This window comes from Typopeltis vanoorti, chromosome 13 (genome assembly GCF_054136105.1).
Source record: "Typopeltis vanoorti isolate ZY-2024b chromosome 13, IOZ_Tvanoo_1.0, whole genome shotgun sequence".
NCBI lineage: Eukaryota > Metazoa > Arthropoda > Arachnida > Uropygi > Thelyphonidae > Typopeltis > Typopeltis vanoorti.
In genome coordinates, this window is record NC_143561.1 from 122,466,365 (window position 1) to 122,482,741 (window position 16,377).

Genomic DNA, 16,377 nt, shown 5'->3' on the forward strand with positions numbered 1-16,377 from the left:
CTTGACAAACTAAATGAAATGAGATCGCTTCAATTATAAATGGGCTATTGAAGAACACATTAACATGTAGAGAAAAGGAAATTGTTCTTCCTCTTTATAAGGCCTTGATACTCCCACATCTGGATCACTGTGCTCAAGTCTGGTCCTCTGGGTTTCTTGGGGGATGAGGAAGCGGTTGTGAGGATTCACAGGTGAGTGGCCTGTGGAATGTTCTCTATGAAGATAGATCGGTCAAATTGTGGGGGAACAAATCGCGAATTCAATTTACGACGGCCCAAACTCTCAGTCAAAATGTTGTGCACTGATTTTGGAATCCCCAGTGAATCTCACGGACGATTTCAGGTTTTCTTTGATGAAATCACGCACTTTTTGGATGTTAATCGGTCCAGTTTTTGGACGGCCCAACTTTTCGTCGTCCTCAAGTATCCTACGGCCACTTTGAAATCGCTTAAACCACTCGTAAACTCGAGCACGGGATAAGCATTCTTCACCGTATGCTTTTTGAAGCATTTGATGCGTTTCGGTAAAACTTTTACTAAGTTAAACACATAAATCAATCGCAGCTGTCTTTTTGAAACTCATTTTCCGAACCATTAGTCAAAATACTGTTACTCTTGGCACTATAACTTGACTTCTAATGAAAACATGTCATAAACAGTTGACACAACACTAATGAAGGTTGCCACTTTCGACAACAAAAAGATACAACAAGTGGCCCCACTAGTTTCTTCTATTTTCGAAAAGTTCGGTTTCTTTTTGGACAGAGGGTGTAAAGTCAGTATTCTCTCTTTGTTCCCAGAAGATCAGTTTTATCATTTTGTACTGTAACGACATTACTCTATTTAGTTTGTAGGGTGCACAGAAAACATACATTGTTATAGCGTATCTTAGTATATTTTGGCATAGTGCGTTGTATATTAATGTTTTTAGGTGTGTGGGAACTGTCATTTAAACTGTAGAGTTTGCCAGTTATTGTTCTGAGTTTGTTGTGTAGATGGTTTATGTGGCTATTCCAGTTCATATCTGCATCGAAGTAAATTCCAAGGTATCGTATTGTTTCAACCTGAGTGATTGTAGTGGTTTTGCTGTTCTGTGTGTTTTTTATGTTGGAAAGTGGATGTTGGATGGTTATATATTTGTTATCAACTGGTCGAGTCAGTGGATTTCTGAATATCATTAATTTTGTCTTATCTAAGTTTAGGTGTATGGAAATTTTGGTGAGCTAGTCTATGAATAGATTTATGTCATACTGTATATTTGTTTGGGCTATGTTTGCATTATTATGGATGGATTAATATCCATCCATAATAATGCAAGCATATCGTCTGCATATTGGAAGATCTTGCTTTTGAGAGGTAGCGCTGATTAATATCGTGCGTATAAATGTTGATTAGATTTGGAGAGAGTACAGCTCCCTGTGGAACTCGACAGGTTACTGGTAGCTCTCTACTTCGGTTTAACCCGACACGTGTGATATGCTTTCTATTTTGAAGGTAGTTTGTAAACCACCTGTGAAGAGGCCCGTCTATTCCAACATGCCTCAGCTTTTCTAATAAAGTTTGATGTGTAAGTGTGCCAAATGCTTTAGTTAAATCGATAAAGACCACCATGGCAATTTTGTTTTTGTCTAAAGCGGTATTAATTACTTCCGTAAAGTCTTAAAATAGAGATGTTGTTCCCTTATTTTTCTGAAAACCGTACTGCGTTTTAGGGATAATATAAAAGTTCTCTGTATATGCTGTGAGTTTCTTAATACGATCCACTCCATAATTTCATTGATAATTGGTAATGTTGCTATGGGTATGTAATTGCTGATTAAATTTTTTTTTTCATGTTCGTATGCGGGTGTAATTTTGGCAGTTTTTAACATACTTGGTATCTGTCCTGTTTTAAATATTTTATTTATTAATTTTAGTAGGATAGGGCCTAAGCTAGTAGCGTGCTGCTTGATATCCTTAGGTCTTATACCATCAATTCCTGAGCCTTTGTTTGGTTTTCGATGTATTACAGAGAAAAGTTCTGCTTCTTTTATGGGGGAAACCATAATGTCTGTTTTTATTGTGGTCCAAGTGGAGGATCACGTTTTGTGATTGGAGTAATATTTCTGTGCAGTTCTTGGATAGAGTCTGCAAAGTATTGGTTAAAGTCATTTGTTGGTTGTTGGATAGGTTTTGCGTCTTTCATGAAGCTGTGTTTTATGGTTTCAGAAGCAGTGGTATGGGAAGCACAATCTAGCATTTCATTGATCAGATGCCAGGTTTGTTTCATGTTGTTTTGTGCAGAGGATCATTTTTCTCTGTAGTAGTTTATTTTTGCATTTTTTATTTGCGTTGTAAGGCGATTCCTTGTTATCTTATATTCAGTTTTAAAGCTGCGGTATTTGGATATCGCTTTAATTGTTTCCATAGAGCGTCCTTTCTGTGTATTTCTAGGATTAAGTTTTGTGTTATCCGAGGATTTTGGGTTGTTCTTAAACGAATTCTGACTTTCTTTGCATCTTATATATTTCCTCCAGTGTGAGTTTAATGTTGTTAATCTGTTGAATCTTGTGATGCCATGTGTTCCCATTCGGTTTTTCTTATTTCGTGGTTGAGCTTTGCATGGATATTGTCTTAGCGTGCAGATTTAGGGCCGTGAAGTAATGGTCTGCTATTTTGCACTTTATGACTAATGCAGTATAACTGTTTGGTGGTGCTCGGAAGTTTTTTATGATCTAGGCAAGAAGCAGTGATAGTATTTCCGAATATTTCTTCTCTAGTACATGATGTTATTGTTGGTATTAGGCTATACATGGACAGCGTATCTAGGTATTGTACAGTGTTGTTCTGATTTTCGTTTGCAATATTTATGTTTATGTCGCAGATTATCATTAGGTATTCGGTTGAGCATATTTTTTGACGTGAAAGCCAGCAATTGAGTTCGTGCAAGAATTTTATCACGTTTAAATTTGGTGGCCTGTAAACTAGCATTTAGTATTATGGGATGCTGTCTGTTGGTGATATTAATGATCGATGCAAAGGGTTTCAGCATGCTCAAACTGATAAACAGTTTCTTTTGCTATTGATTTATGTTCGATAAATATTAATTTTCGATCCCCTGTTTTTGTTTGGCGGCATGATCTATGTTGTTGGAAGCCTGGAATTTGGAAAGCAATCACTTCGTCATTAGTTACGGATACTTCTGTTAGGACCAATATATCAATAACACCGGTGTTATTCCTCAGATAAGCCACATGAAGGTGTTTTATGGTTTCAGAAGTAGTGGTATTGGGAACACAATCTGGCATCTCGTTGATCAGGTGCCAGGTTTGTTTCATGTTATTTTCTGCGAAGGTTGATTTGTCTCTGTAGTAGTTTCTTTTTGCATTTCTTATTTGTGTTGTAAGGCGATTCCTTGTTATCTTATATTCGGTTTTCAAAGCTGCGGTATTTGATATTGCTGTAATTATTTCCATAGTGTGTTTTTTCTGTGTCTGTATATCTTGGATTAAGTTTGGCGTTATCCGAGGATTTTGGCTTGTTTTTGACCGAATTCTGACTTTCTTTTCAGCTTTCTTATATATTTCCTCCAGTATGAGTTTAATGTTATTGATCTGTTGAATTTGGTAATGCCATGTGTTCCCAGTCGGTTTTTCTTATTTCGTGGTTGACTATTTCTTGGTCTGTTATTGTTTTGTGTTGCTTTTAGTATGTGGATATTAATAATTTTTTTTTTCATTAAGAGAATTTATTTTTTGCATAATCTTAATACAGTAATAGTTTTTTGTTTTTTACTTTATTTTGTTTGCATACATATAATAATTACATTATAAATTAGAGAAATTACAAAATTTAAAGATTATAATAACAATTACATTGATTTCTGAAATCTTTTTTACACAATTACAATACTCGTCTTTAATGACATTCCAGCTTGTAATTTTTACAAAATTCAGCACTAAGTGCTGCATATGTGATTCATTTTCTACATCGCATTTCAATTAAAATTTTTGATAATAATACTTTTTTGCATATATATTTACAACACGTGTTCTTCTTATAAAACAATGAAGATTACATGGAATTTTTGAGTAATGGATAGTAATAATAATAATAATATGATAATATCTTAGATAAATTACTTGCATTGATTATTACAGATTTTTTTTGCATGGTTACACGTTATGTATAAAATAACAATTTTTGTATTTTCATTGTACAGAATATTTACATATTTACAATTAATGAATATTACATTTGATGCTCTGTACATTATACTGTACTCAGTTTATGGCACATTATTTCTTTTCAGTATTTTTTCTTTAGATACAAATTCATGTACTTTTTTATTTTATTTTTTATATATCAGCATCTTCGTTATTATTATACACCGTACTGACTGTTTCTTGTAACATAATTTGTAGTCTTTGATTATGAGGATTACGTGTTGATGAGTGAGGCAGATTAATCCAACCTACTTTGCAGCTTGGGTTAGCTTTTATGAAGGGAGTGAGATTAGCCTTTACTATTTATGTTGTTGTTACTGTTTATGTATTGGATGCTGGTGATTTATGATGTGTATCTTAGTGTTAATGGTATATTAACTTTGTTGGTATATTTTCCAGGTGTCACGTAATAATAATAATAATAATAATAATAGCTATATTTTCTCTATATAATAATTTTTATTGAATAATCATATTTTTTCTATTATTATTATTGTTGTGCTGTGTTATTTTTTTATTATTTTCTGCTGTGTACAAAATTCTGTACACAGTTTAGAGTACCTTAATTTCTTTTAAAATTTTCTTTGATATGATGTTATGATCATTTCTATTGCTTTGAAAGAGTACTTTTGCATCAAGGGAGAGTTTAAATTTTCTTTTTAACCATCCTTTTAAAATGAATATTATGCGAGTAATAATAAATGCACATACTTTTTTTTTTCATATCGGTATCATCATTTATTATTATACGCCGTATTCACATATGCATTACAATAATTCGTAGTCGTCTATGATTATGAGGATTAGTTGATCGATGCGGGTATCCCCCCCCCCCCCTCCGTTAGCTTTTATGAAGAGAGTAGGTTTAGCCTTCACTATTTATGTTGTTTGATACTGTTTATGGATGGAATGTAAGCGTTGGATGCTGGTGATTTGTGATGTGTATATAAGTGTTAATGCTATATTAACTGTGTTGGTATATAGCTTCCAGAGCTTGTGTTTTAATGTTTTGTAGTTGCCTATGTATTTTAAAACTCTTGGTAGGTTGTTGATTAGCATAGGTATCAGATGTGATCTCACAAAAGAACCGTGTGAGTTTTTGAAAGGTTTTAGGATGTAGTAATAATAATAATTTTTTTTTTCAATCAAGCTTTTTTATTTATATTATATAATATTTATATTACATTACATGAACACAATTGTGCATAACAGATACTTCCACGTACATAATGTTTTTAAATAATATTTTTTTATACTAATAATAACACTTTATTATGTCTCAAATAAATTACATACACATAATGTAAAATAATATTTATGTAATAAATGTAATACTACATTTTCTTTTGTTTGACTCAAGAACAGAATCTAATTAATGTAATTGTAATTTGCATAATGTGCAATTGATATAACAGGATAATTCATGAATTATTATTAGTAGTATCACAATAATAATTTACTGTTATAGTTCAGATGTTACACAAGGAAATATGACTGCATATAAAGTTTGCATTTTTTTTTTCAAATTTTTACAAAATATAACAATAACAGCATATACAATTAAGACATCATATTTCTGTTCTGTAGAAACATATACTAAAGGGTTATAATAAATAATAATAATAATAATATATTATTATATATTTTTAACACAGTTTATTATCTTTCAAAGAAATTACATGGATGTAGGGTGCATTTTGTTACATATTGCTAAAATTATTATGATTAGGACATTGTAATACTATAATTAATGTTAAAATTAATTGTAATCGTAACAAAAACAATTTACAGTTAGTTTTACATATAAATAGTTTAAACAGCTATTTTTGCAATTTGTCATTTACATTTTAATTTTACAATTCTTTTTTTTTTATTCACAATTCACATTAACAGTTACTTTTTTTTATTTATTAACACGCTATATGCATTCATTTCACTTTTCACAGTAATAATTAAAATAAATAAAAATAAATAAATAAATAAAACATTAAAAAATCGATGAGTTGTGCCCATCTAAGGTGGAATTGCAAGGTGCAAATAGTGGTCACGGTTTTGAGGCGGTATGGTGTGAGGTAGAAGTAAACAGGATGAAATATTTAGTTGGGTGTTGCTATAGACCTGGTAATATGGAGGGTGATGAGAAGGAAATGTATAGGCAAATTGGCCTAGTTAGCAAGAAACGAGTTATCATTACGGGTGACTTTAATTATGTAATATAGACTGGAAGCAAGAGACTGCATCTAGGGGTAAAGAAAATGAATTTTTGGAGTTTTTGAAAGATAACGGAGGGTACACGAGGATCAAGAGTATTGGATTTGATTATCTCATCAGATGATGTTATTATAAATGAGGTGTCAAATCTTCCACCAGTTGGTGAGAGTGACCACGAGGTGATCACGTGCAAGGTGACCAGTCATTCGAGGACGTCTGTTAGAAAGGGATATATGTGGAATTATAAGACTGGTAATTACGAAAAGCTCAGGAAACAGCTTGCGATAATAAATTGGAAAGAGGAACTGGATGGAAAGGATATCAATGCTGCTTAGGCCATACTCAAGAACTATTTGGTGGAGGCAATATCAGAGTGTATTTATTCCAAGGGTCAAGAGGGTAAATAGAGTGGGTGTAAAATGGATGAATCAAGAGATAAAGTATGCAATCTGGAAGAAGAAGGTATTATGGAAGAAACACAAAATTAGTATTTATAACAACCAGATGCATGAGAAGTACAAAGAGCAGGCGTGGAAGGAAATAGCTTGATAAGGATAGCAAAAATGCAGTATGAGCAGCAGTTAGCTAAAGCAGCCAAAAAAAATCCTAAGGAGTTTTTTTCGATATGTCGCCAGTAGAAGAAAAAATGATTATGGTAGGATGGGATTGATTGGTGAAAACGGAGGAATGATAACCGCTGCGGAGGATATAGTTGAGATATTTAGTGAGCAATTTCTAAAGGTATTTCATTCTTGTGAATGTGACATCATGCAGAACTTGAAAGCAGTGGGAAAGGAGGAGGAGGAGGAACTGTTAGTAAGTGAACAGGAGGTATCTGAGGAATTGAATAGACTTGATGTAAATAAGGCTGTGGGATTTGATGTTATTTCACCACATGTTTTGAGGGAATGTGCCAGAGAGTTTACAACAGCTTTTGTATATCTTTTCAACATGAGTCTCTCACTGGGTCAAGTTCCAAAAGAGTGGAAAGAGAGTAAAATTGTTCCGATTCGAGGTGATATGAGTAAGGCTTTGAATTATAGACCAGTCTGTGTGTCTGGAGTTGTGGTCAAGGTATTAGAGAAGTTAGTTAGGAATAAAGTTCAGAATTGGGTTGACAACAGAAAAATACTCTTTGGCGGCCAGCATGGATTTACTAAAGGAAGATCGTGCTTTAGCAACCTGCTTACTTTTTATAATAACGTGACAAATGCGTTGGATAAGGGTATTGCATATACAGTGGTATATTTATATTTTGCAAAGGTTTGATAAATTGCCACTTGACAAGCTGGTAATTAAATTGGAACGGATGGGGCTGAACATTAGATCGGTTCACTGGATTGGAGATTAGTTGTCTGATAGGTATCAGCGAGTTGTCTATGGAGGAGCGATATCCCAGAAGAAGAAAGTTACTAGTAGTGTACCTCAAGGATCTGTTTGGGATCCATTGTTGTTTAATTTGTATGTAAATGATATCTGGAGAGGTCTGAATGGTGATATGCAGTTGTTTGCAGATGATGCAAAGTTGGACAGAGTTATCAGGAGTAGTGTGGATGCTGTAGCTTTGCAAGTACACTGTCGGAATGGGAAAATAAGTGGGGATGTCAATTCAATGTTTCAAGTGTAAGGTTTCGAAATTTGGGGAGCAGAGATGGGATGTAAAGTACACAATCGGTACGAATATCTTGCAAGAGGTAGAAGAAATGAGAGATCTGGGAGTGATTGTAGACAGGGACCTAAAATTTCGGGGACATGTTACTAAAATAGTGAAGACAACACAGCGGATAATGGAAATGATGCGGAGGACATTGCCTTGTAGAAGTAAGGATGTCATGGTTCCTTTGTATAAGGCTTTGATCAGGCCACATATGGATTACTGTGCACAGATCTGATCACCTGGTTTTCAAAAAGATGAAATTGCGTTGGAAAAAGTTCAGAGGCGATTGACTAAGGTGGTTTCTGGTCTCTGGAATGTAGAGTATGAAGACAGATTGACAAAATGCAATTTGCAGAAATTGGTGGATAGAAGGAGGAGGGGGGGATATGATTGAGACATATAAGCTGTTAAGTGGTTATTACCAGATTAACGTCGGGGAGGTTTTGCACAGAATGGATGAGGATAGAAGGAGAACAAAGGTCATTCCTGGAAGCTGTATAAGGAGGGTGTGAGCAAGGGAGTGAGAAGCAGGTTTTTTGCATGGAGAGTAGTGAGTGATTGGAATGCTTTGCCCGAGAGTGTGGTGTGTGTGTGTGTGCAGAGACAGTGACTATATTTAAGGCATGGTATGATAAACTGTGTGTATAACAGTGGACCTCCCACGATGAGTCTTTGACTCCATGGAGGTTTTTATAATAATAATAATAATAATAATAACTTGAATAATTTTTTAATGTAATAAATTATTTTTTTATCTTTTTTTTTAATGTTTTGTCTCGGATGAGATGTAATGTCTTCGCTTGCATCCTCAAAGCTTTATAATAAGCTTATCTGAGGATGACACCAGTTATATATAATATATATATATGTGTGTGTGTGTATATATATATATATATATATATATATATACACACACACACACACACACACACACATATATATATATATATATATATATATATATATTTATGATCTGAAAGGTCTGATCAAAGTGAAATTGCCGATATATTCTGGTGTTATTGCATCTGTCTTGATGGTTCACATTCTTCTTTTTTTGTACTAATTAGGAGAGTTGTTTTTTTCACTGTGGCAGCCTTTCTATGTCGTCTGAGCTTTTAATTTGAAGTTTGTGATTTCCTCGAGAATATTTTGGCATCTCTGATCTACAAAAATTGGTAATTTTTTTTGTTTTTGCTTTTCTTGCTTGGTACAACAGATTTTGGTGGAATGGTGTTAAATAATAATAATGGTGTTATATAATATAATAATAATTTTTTTAAACACTTTATTTTATAAATTTATTTTTATTTTAAAAAATATTTTATCTTATAATAATAATAATAATAATAATAATAATAATAATAATAATAATAATAATAATAATAATAATAAGCAGCTAACGCCTTTCATTCCCTTATAGGGAGCAGGCGAGGCCTTTATACCCTATCTAGCTTTTGGAGACTGAGTTGGCAGTTCAATCTCCACCAGTAGCCAATCAGAGATAGCTGACCGATGTCTATCACTAATTATAGGCAGCCACTGATGAAGAGGCTGGCAAATAAGTGCTGCCATCTCTTGGTACCTAATCCTAACAAGATATGTTACTGTCTGAAATTATGTGGATACTACGGTAGATTTTCTTGAGTTTACAGGACGAAAAACCCGAGTTTCCGGGAGGAAAAACCCACTTGCCTGTGCCAGAGATCAACTAACTCAGGAACCGGTCGAAGAAAAGCTTAGAAAAAGTTCCTCCAGTTGGCAACTAGGTTTGAACAACTTAAGTCTAACTTTGTGTGACCAAGCTCAGAGGATGCAAGCACCACTTCTACTGAGCTATACAGGCCTTTTTTTAAAAATCAGCTAATGCCTTTTATTCCTTATAGGGAGTAGGCAAGGCCTTTATACCCTATCTAGCTTTTGGAGACGTAGTGGGCAGTTCAATCTCTAATAATAATAAAGACTTGAACAGATCTAGTAATAGGAAAAGTAGGCAGAAATATAATAATTGATTTGTTCAGCATCTGGAGGTGTGACGGCAGCAAAACATGCGGTATATAGGAGAATTATTCGAAGGAACTGATAAAAATGTAGAGAAATACCTATGGCCAGAAGGGAGGGTAGTGCATACGAAAAGAAAGTTTAAATAAAACTAGTATCAACCTAAGGAAATGAACATTTTCCAAGAAAGTAGGTCCTATCAAAAGTTGAATAAGAGATGGAATGATTTCCAGGATGACATTATGTATGGACAAGTCATATATAATCTCGAGCAGAATGAAATGCTACCAGAAATATGGGCAGAACATTTTGATGAACTACTGAACACTGATGTACCTAATGATTTGGATTACTCATATAAAATGGAGTAAAGAATATCTAGAAGCAGTTGACCCAACGGTAACAATTCCAGAAGTAGAAGCAGCCATCAGAAAACTCGAGAATAAGGAGGTTCCTTGGAATTGATATGATAAAGGTAATAAAAATCTGGGTACAGAATATTTCAGACAGCTTCTCTAACTTACTGTCAAGATCTGAATTTTGGATTGATGAATAAATTGCACAGGAATGGAATCTGCGCATCATATGTTCGTAAGTAAGGTAATGTAATGATCTGCTCTAATCACTTGTGACTCTTTCATGATTCTGCCAAGAAAGATGTACAAGTAACCACATTTTAAATGTACGCGAAATTCTTGAAAATGCCATGCATTTGGAATTGACACACACCATCTCTACATAAATTTGAGAACAGCATATGATGGCATAGAAAATCTAATTTATTTATTGAGTGGAGTAATTATAAATATTATAGAAGCTTAGTGCCTATAATGAAATTTACGATGAGAAAGATTTAGATTAACCACCTTACTGGCCATTAAAGATCAGATACGCATCCTCAAAAGCTTCGTATCCATCATAAATTTCAATGTAATATCAATGGTATTACAATTTTAATATGCACTTCGCATCCATTGAAATCTGGACGTATATATACGTCCTAGCCGGTAGCGTGGTTAAATTTCAGAACATGTTACTTGGTCCATTACAAATAAAAAAAGTGGTGTTCAACATGTTGATTCTCTAGACTACTCTTACTGTTTAATACAGAACTTGAAAAGGTTATCAGCAATGTTCTTAATAACACAAGCGGAACCATCTTCGAAGTCAATATTCTGGCATATACTGATATCAGTATAGGTGTAGGAAGAACACAATAAAACAGTGAAAAAAATTTTATCACTCTGGAAAAGACAGCATGGCTGGCTGGACTGGTTGGCTGAGTGCTTAGCATATTTGCTCTACAGCCAAAAAGTTGCGGGTTCGAATCTCGCAGTGGGCAGGGGTGTTTCTGATTGTCTGTGAAAATAATAGTGGTGGTGGGCGATGGATGGCGTTGGTATAGATCAGTGGTCGCCGAAGGTGTAGATATGACATTGTTAGGGGTCGATTTGGGCTCAGGGGTAGATTGGGGTCGATAGAAAAATATAAGACATCATTGTATGGGTAATATTTAATTCGGTTAACTTGAATTACCTCCATGACAAAAGACATGGAGGTAATGACAACGCAATTAAGAGTGAATCGTGGGATCAGTACCTCCATCTTACAGGTCCATGAATAGGACCTATAAGATGGAGTAAGGTCATGAATAGTTACTGAGGCCAATCAAGTAGACCAAAATGACGTATTTACCAATAAACGGATGTTGGTGGTTCCTGCCGGCCGGCGCAGTGGAAGCGAGATTGCAACATGTGCGTGGTTCTTATTTACTGATACAAGTATTCGATCCCAGTCTCATCATCATCTATACTATAGATGATGATGATGATGGTAGTTGCGGTTCGTTGTAGTTGGTGGAGACAAAGAGCTGTAGAGTAGGTGCACTCCCTCGATGAGTCATTGGACTCCCTGGAGTTGTCACGTAATAATAAATAAAACATACAGCCGTAACCTTGGAAATGTGTGCGGACGATCCTTCTCAAATAGAAATCTATTCTTATAAATTTGAAATTGTACATAGTTTTGCATACTTAGGATCAGAGTCAATGTTGAGATACAAAAACTTCTTTTTTTTCCCACAGACTTAGAGACTTAAAGGAACTTTCAATCTCAAGGAAAACAAAATTTATGGCGATGTACAAAATACCTGTAAGACAAGTATTAACATATACTTCTGAAACTTGGACATTATGTGAGGTAATGAATTATGCGAAGTCTTCAGGAATGCAATCCTTGCATAAAATATTACATGGGAAATGGAATAGCACTCTTGGCGCATATTTAGCCCAGTGGCATTTGCTTCTGTAGCCCTAGCCTACCCGTAAAAAAGACCGTCATCATAGGTACGTTTGTATTCTAGAGGAACTTTATCTGTCTTTCTTAGGTCCGTTTCCCGGTTAATCAATACTAGGCATTGGCAGGTAGGTTCTTAACTCTAGTCAGCGATAATATTCCAACTGATACTGAACTTTTTGTGGCTTATTGGTGCAATTCCTTCCCACGAACGATTGTAAATCTATAGTGACTTTGTACTGTAAGAAGGCGAAGGATTTTTTTTTTCTATTTTTTATATCCATTTTATATATTTTTGTACTGCATTTTCATTTAATTTTTCATTTCAGTTTATCAATTTTTGTGCATTTTAACTTGTGGTGAGAAAATTTGTTAATTACTTATTTCCAATGGAATGAAGTGAAAGAAAAGTAATCGATAAAACCAAGTACTGATAATTTTCATTGTTCATTTCATTGTCATTAATCTTCTGATGTTTAAATGATTCTGATTAACATCAGGCTCCTTGGCAATGAGTATCTTTTTCCTGTTTCTATGCGAATAAATCTTAAATGATTAAGTTTTCTTTGACTTGATTATAAATGAAAACTGAGCTTCAGTTTTAAAATATTAAAATATAAATTATAAATATCATATTATGCATCTCACTGATTAATCATGACTTTGCGAACACTCTGCAATGGGTGGAATCTGCATACATTTCAAACATCGATACCTTCAGAATTAACCAGTAAAAACACATGCTTTTAATTACGGATCCTTAGTCCTTGCCAGGCTGTGAACGGTCATGGGCACTGTCATCATGACACGTGTTTCCTTGAATTACTGTTGGACTGCTAGTTGAAAACATCGCCAACGAAGTACACTAGTGGCGTTCGGAGACTCCTTGCAAAACTATCAAGTGAAATTTGAGTCGCGTGCGAAGTGGTTGGCGATTTACTAAGAAACGTTGATGTGGCAGCTTGTTTGCACGGTGCTCACTGACAATTGGACAAACAAGAACACGTTTTTCTAAGTATGAAAAAAAAAAAAATCATTGGCTCCTTTTCAAAAGTTAGTTATTTTTAAGTGAAGAAATTTTGCATAATCGCTACTAAGTAATTTTATAAACAGTACACTAATAGTATTATGTCACTTGCATTGTTAGAACTGAATTCTATTGGAAGAGTAAATGTCCCAATACGGGAATAAAAGGCGCTAAGTGGTTTTTTTTTTTAAATAAATTCGCCAACAAAGAGAATATTTATTCTCCTTGTGGATAATATAGCACTTTGCAGACTTTTTATAGTTTAGAAAACTATAAAAATAAAGTTTTCTAACTGTAATTCCACAAATTCTTTGGTTTGTCATCCTGGCACAAAAAAAAAAAAAGAATAAAAATCCTAGAAATATACCTTTTTTGCAAAAAAAAAATCATTACTTTTTGAATATGATTATCGACAGGAAATTTTCAGAAAAAAATGTGTAATGTCCAATAGGTGGCAGCACGTGCTGCCACCCATTGACGTTGTTATACGAAATGGGACAAGCCATCAGTTTATTGTTATAAATTTCAAATAAATCTTAAGAGTTATGAAATCTAGTTATTACCCGTTGGAGTGGAGAATTCAATTTAGATTCACTATAGATCTCACCATTCCTTTAATTGAAGAAACGGAAGATGTTTTTGCTTTAGCTACGCCACCGTATTTTGTTATTGATGCAGTGGCGTAGCTAGAGCTTTTGCCTCCCCTCTCAACACACATCAAAAATACTACAAAAAGGCAAAACGACGTATAGGGAAATAAATTAAAACACTATGTTTATTTTTGAAGTAAAACTTGAACTTCAACATTCTAAAGAGTTATTTTTCTTGCTTTTCTGTTAGCAAAATGGTCGATGATAATGGCGAAGTCTATTTCATAGTAACCTAGGTAATTCTTAATCTATTCTATTTAGAAAAATTTACTCACAACTAGTAAGTAACACTTACAGCAATTGTGAGGAAAATTCGCAGTACAATATTTGGGAATGAGTTCTTGAGACTGTATTTTAGAATTAACTGCAAAATTTCAAAGTGCCGCCCTGGTCGGCCCGCACCCTCCTAGCAACGCCACTGTATTTATGATAGCTGATGAACTGCAGCCAAGGAGAATTGAAGCTGTATTGCACGATAGTTAAAATAACTCATTTGAGGGTATTTGTTGTGAGATTGAGACTGGCAGAACAAAATATACAGTTGGGTGCTGCTATAGACCAGGTGATGGAATAGATGGTGGAGATAGTATGCATAAACAAATTGATGAAATGAGTGGAAGGAGGGTAATTATTATGGGGATTTCAACTATGGTAACATTGATTGGAAGGAGGAGAGGACACGTGAGGAAGGAAATGGATTTTATTCAGTTATTAAGGGATAACTATCTGAGACAGCATGTAATTGAAAATACTAGGGGTTTGAGAGTGCTTGACCTGGTAATAGCATCTGAGAATTTGACTGTAATGAATATAACCATGTTGCCTCCTATTGGTGAGAGTGATCATAAGGTCTTGACCTGGGAGGTGGCTAAAGGTGTGGAAATTTCAATTAAGACAGGGTATATGTGGAATTACCGTGCTGGCAAGTATGACAATCTTAGGAGATTGCTTGAATCAGTGCCATGGCATGTAAAACTGCAAGGGCTGGATGTCGATAGAGCATTGGAAGTGGTCAAGGAGCATTTTACAGGAGGTTATGGCTGATTGTATACCTAGGGTCTGAATAGTAAAACGAGTAAGGGTTAAATGGATGAATAACACCATTAAGCTTAAGTTGCAAAAAAAGAAACAACCGTGGAGGGAATTTAAAGAGAAAGGTGACCTGCAGGCACACGAACGGTATAAAGCACAGGCCAGAAGGGTAATGAGTGTGGTGAAAAAAGCAAAATCAGATTATGAAAGGAAACTAGCTATGCAAGCTAAAGAGAATCCCAAATAGTTCTTTCAGTATGCTGCAAGCAAAAAAAAAAAAAAAAAAAAAAAAAAAAAAAACTGTGCACAGCAGTATGATTTTAAGGAATGACGATGGTAAGGAGGTCACTGAATCAGTCGATATAGTGGAATTACTGAGCGAGCACTTTGCAATAGTATATCATCCAGGTGGTGACATTGAAGGAACCATTAGTTTATAAGAGAATTGTGGTGAATGAAGTGGAGGTGAATAGTCTATTACAGAACCTTAATGTGGGATTGGATGTTATACCAGCACGGGTCTTATGTGAAGCAGCTAAAGAATTGTTAGTACCCTTGACCATATTGTTTAATCTGAGTCTCGGGTCTGGTTTAGTCCCGAAGGAGTGGAAAGAGGGGAAAATAGTTCCACTACATAAAGGTGGATCCAAGACTACTGTTGGAAATATATCAGGAGCATATATCAGGAGTCGTTGTCACGGTCATGGAGAAAGTAGTCAACGGAAAAATACAGGAATGGATTGATGAAAATGAGACTATATAGACTATACTGTATGGGGGAACAGTGGTTTTGTGAAGGGTAGATCAGTCACTTGCTCAGGTTTTATAACACAGTGATGGCTGAACTAGATAAGGGTAATGGGTTTACAGTGATACTACTGGACCTGGCTAAGGCCTTTGACAGGATACCACATGGAATTCTAATGTGGTATCCTGTGATACCACATTAGAATCCTGTGATACCATATAATTCTAATGTGGTGAGATGGATTGGTGGATGGTTGATGGAGAGATATCAGAGAGTAGTTTATTCAGGAGTAGAGTCCAAAAGATGGCCTGTGACTAGTGGTATGCTGCAGGGTTCTGTTCTTGGATCACTGCTGTTTAATTTGTTCATTAACGATATAGGGAAGGATCTAAGAGGAACAGTTCATTTGTTTGCTGATGATGCAAAGTTGGGTAGGGCAATAGTGAATGCAGAAGATGTCAAAATCTTGGGATGAATTGGATAGATTGGAGTTCTGGGCTAAGGGGAATGGATGTCAATTTAATGTAACAAAATGTAAGGTTATGGATTTTGGGG

The 16,377-nt window shown here is 34.8% G+C and overlaps 1 protein-coding gene across 1 annotated transcript in view; it reads left to right on the forward strand.

Moving 5' to 3' along the window:
- LOC150100509 (uncharacterized) overlaps positions 1-16,377 on the forward strand; it is a 1,094,033-nt gene that overhangs the window by 93,467 nt on the left and 984,189 nt on the right. The window lies entirely within an intron of this gene.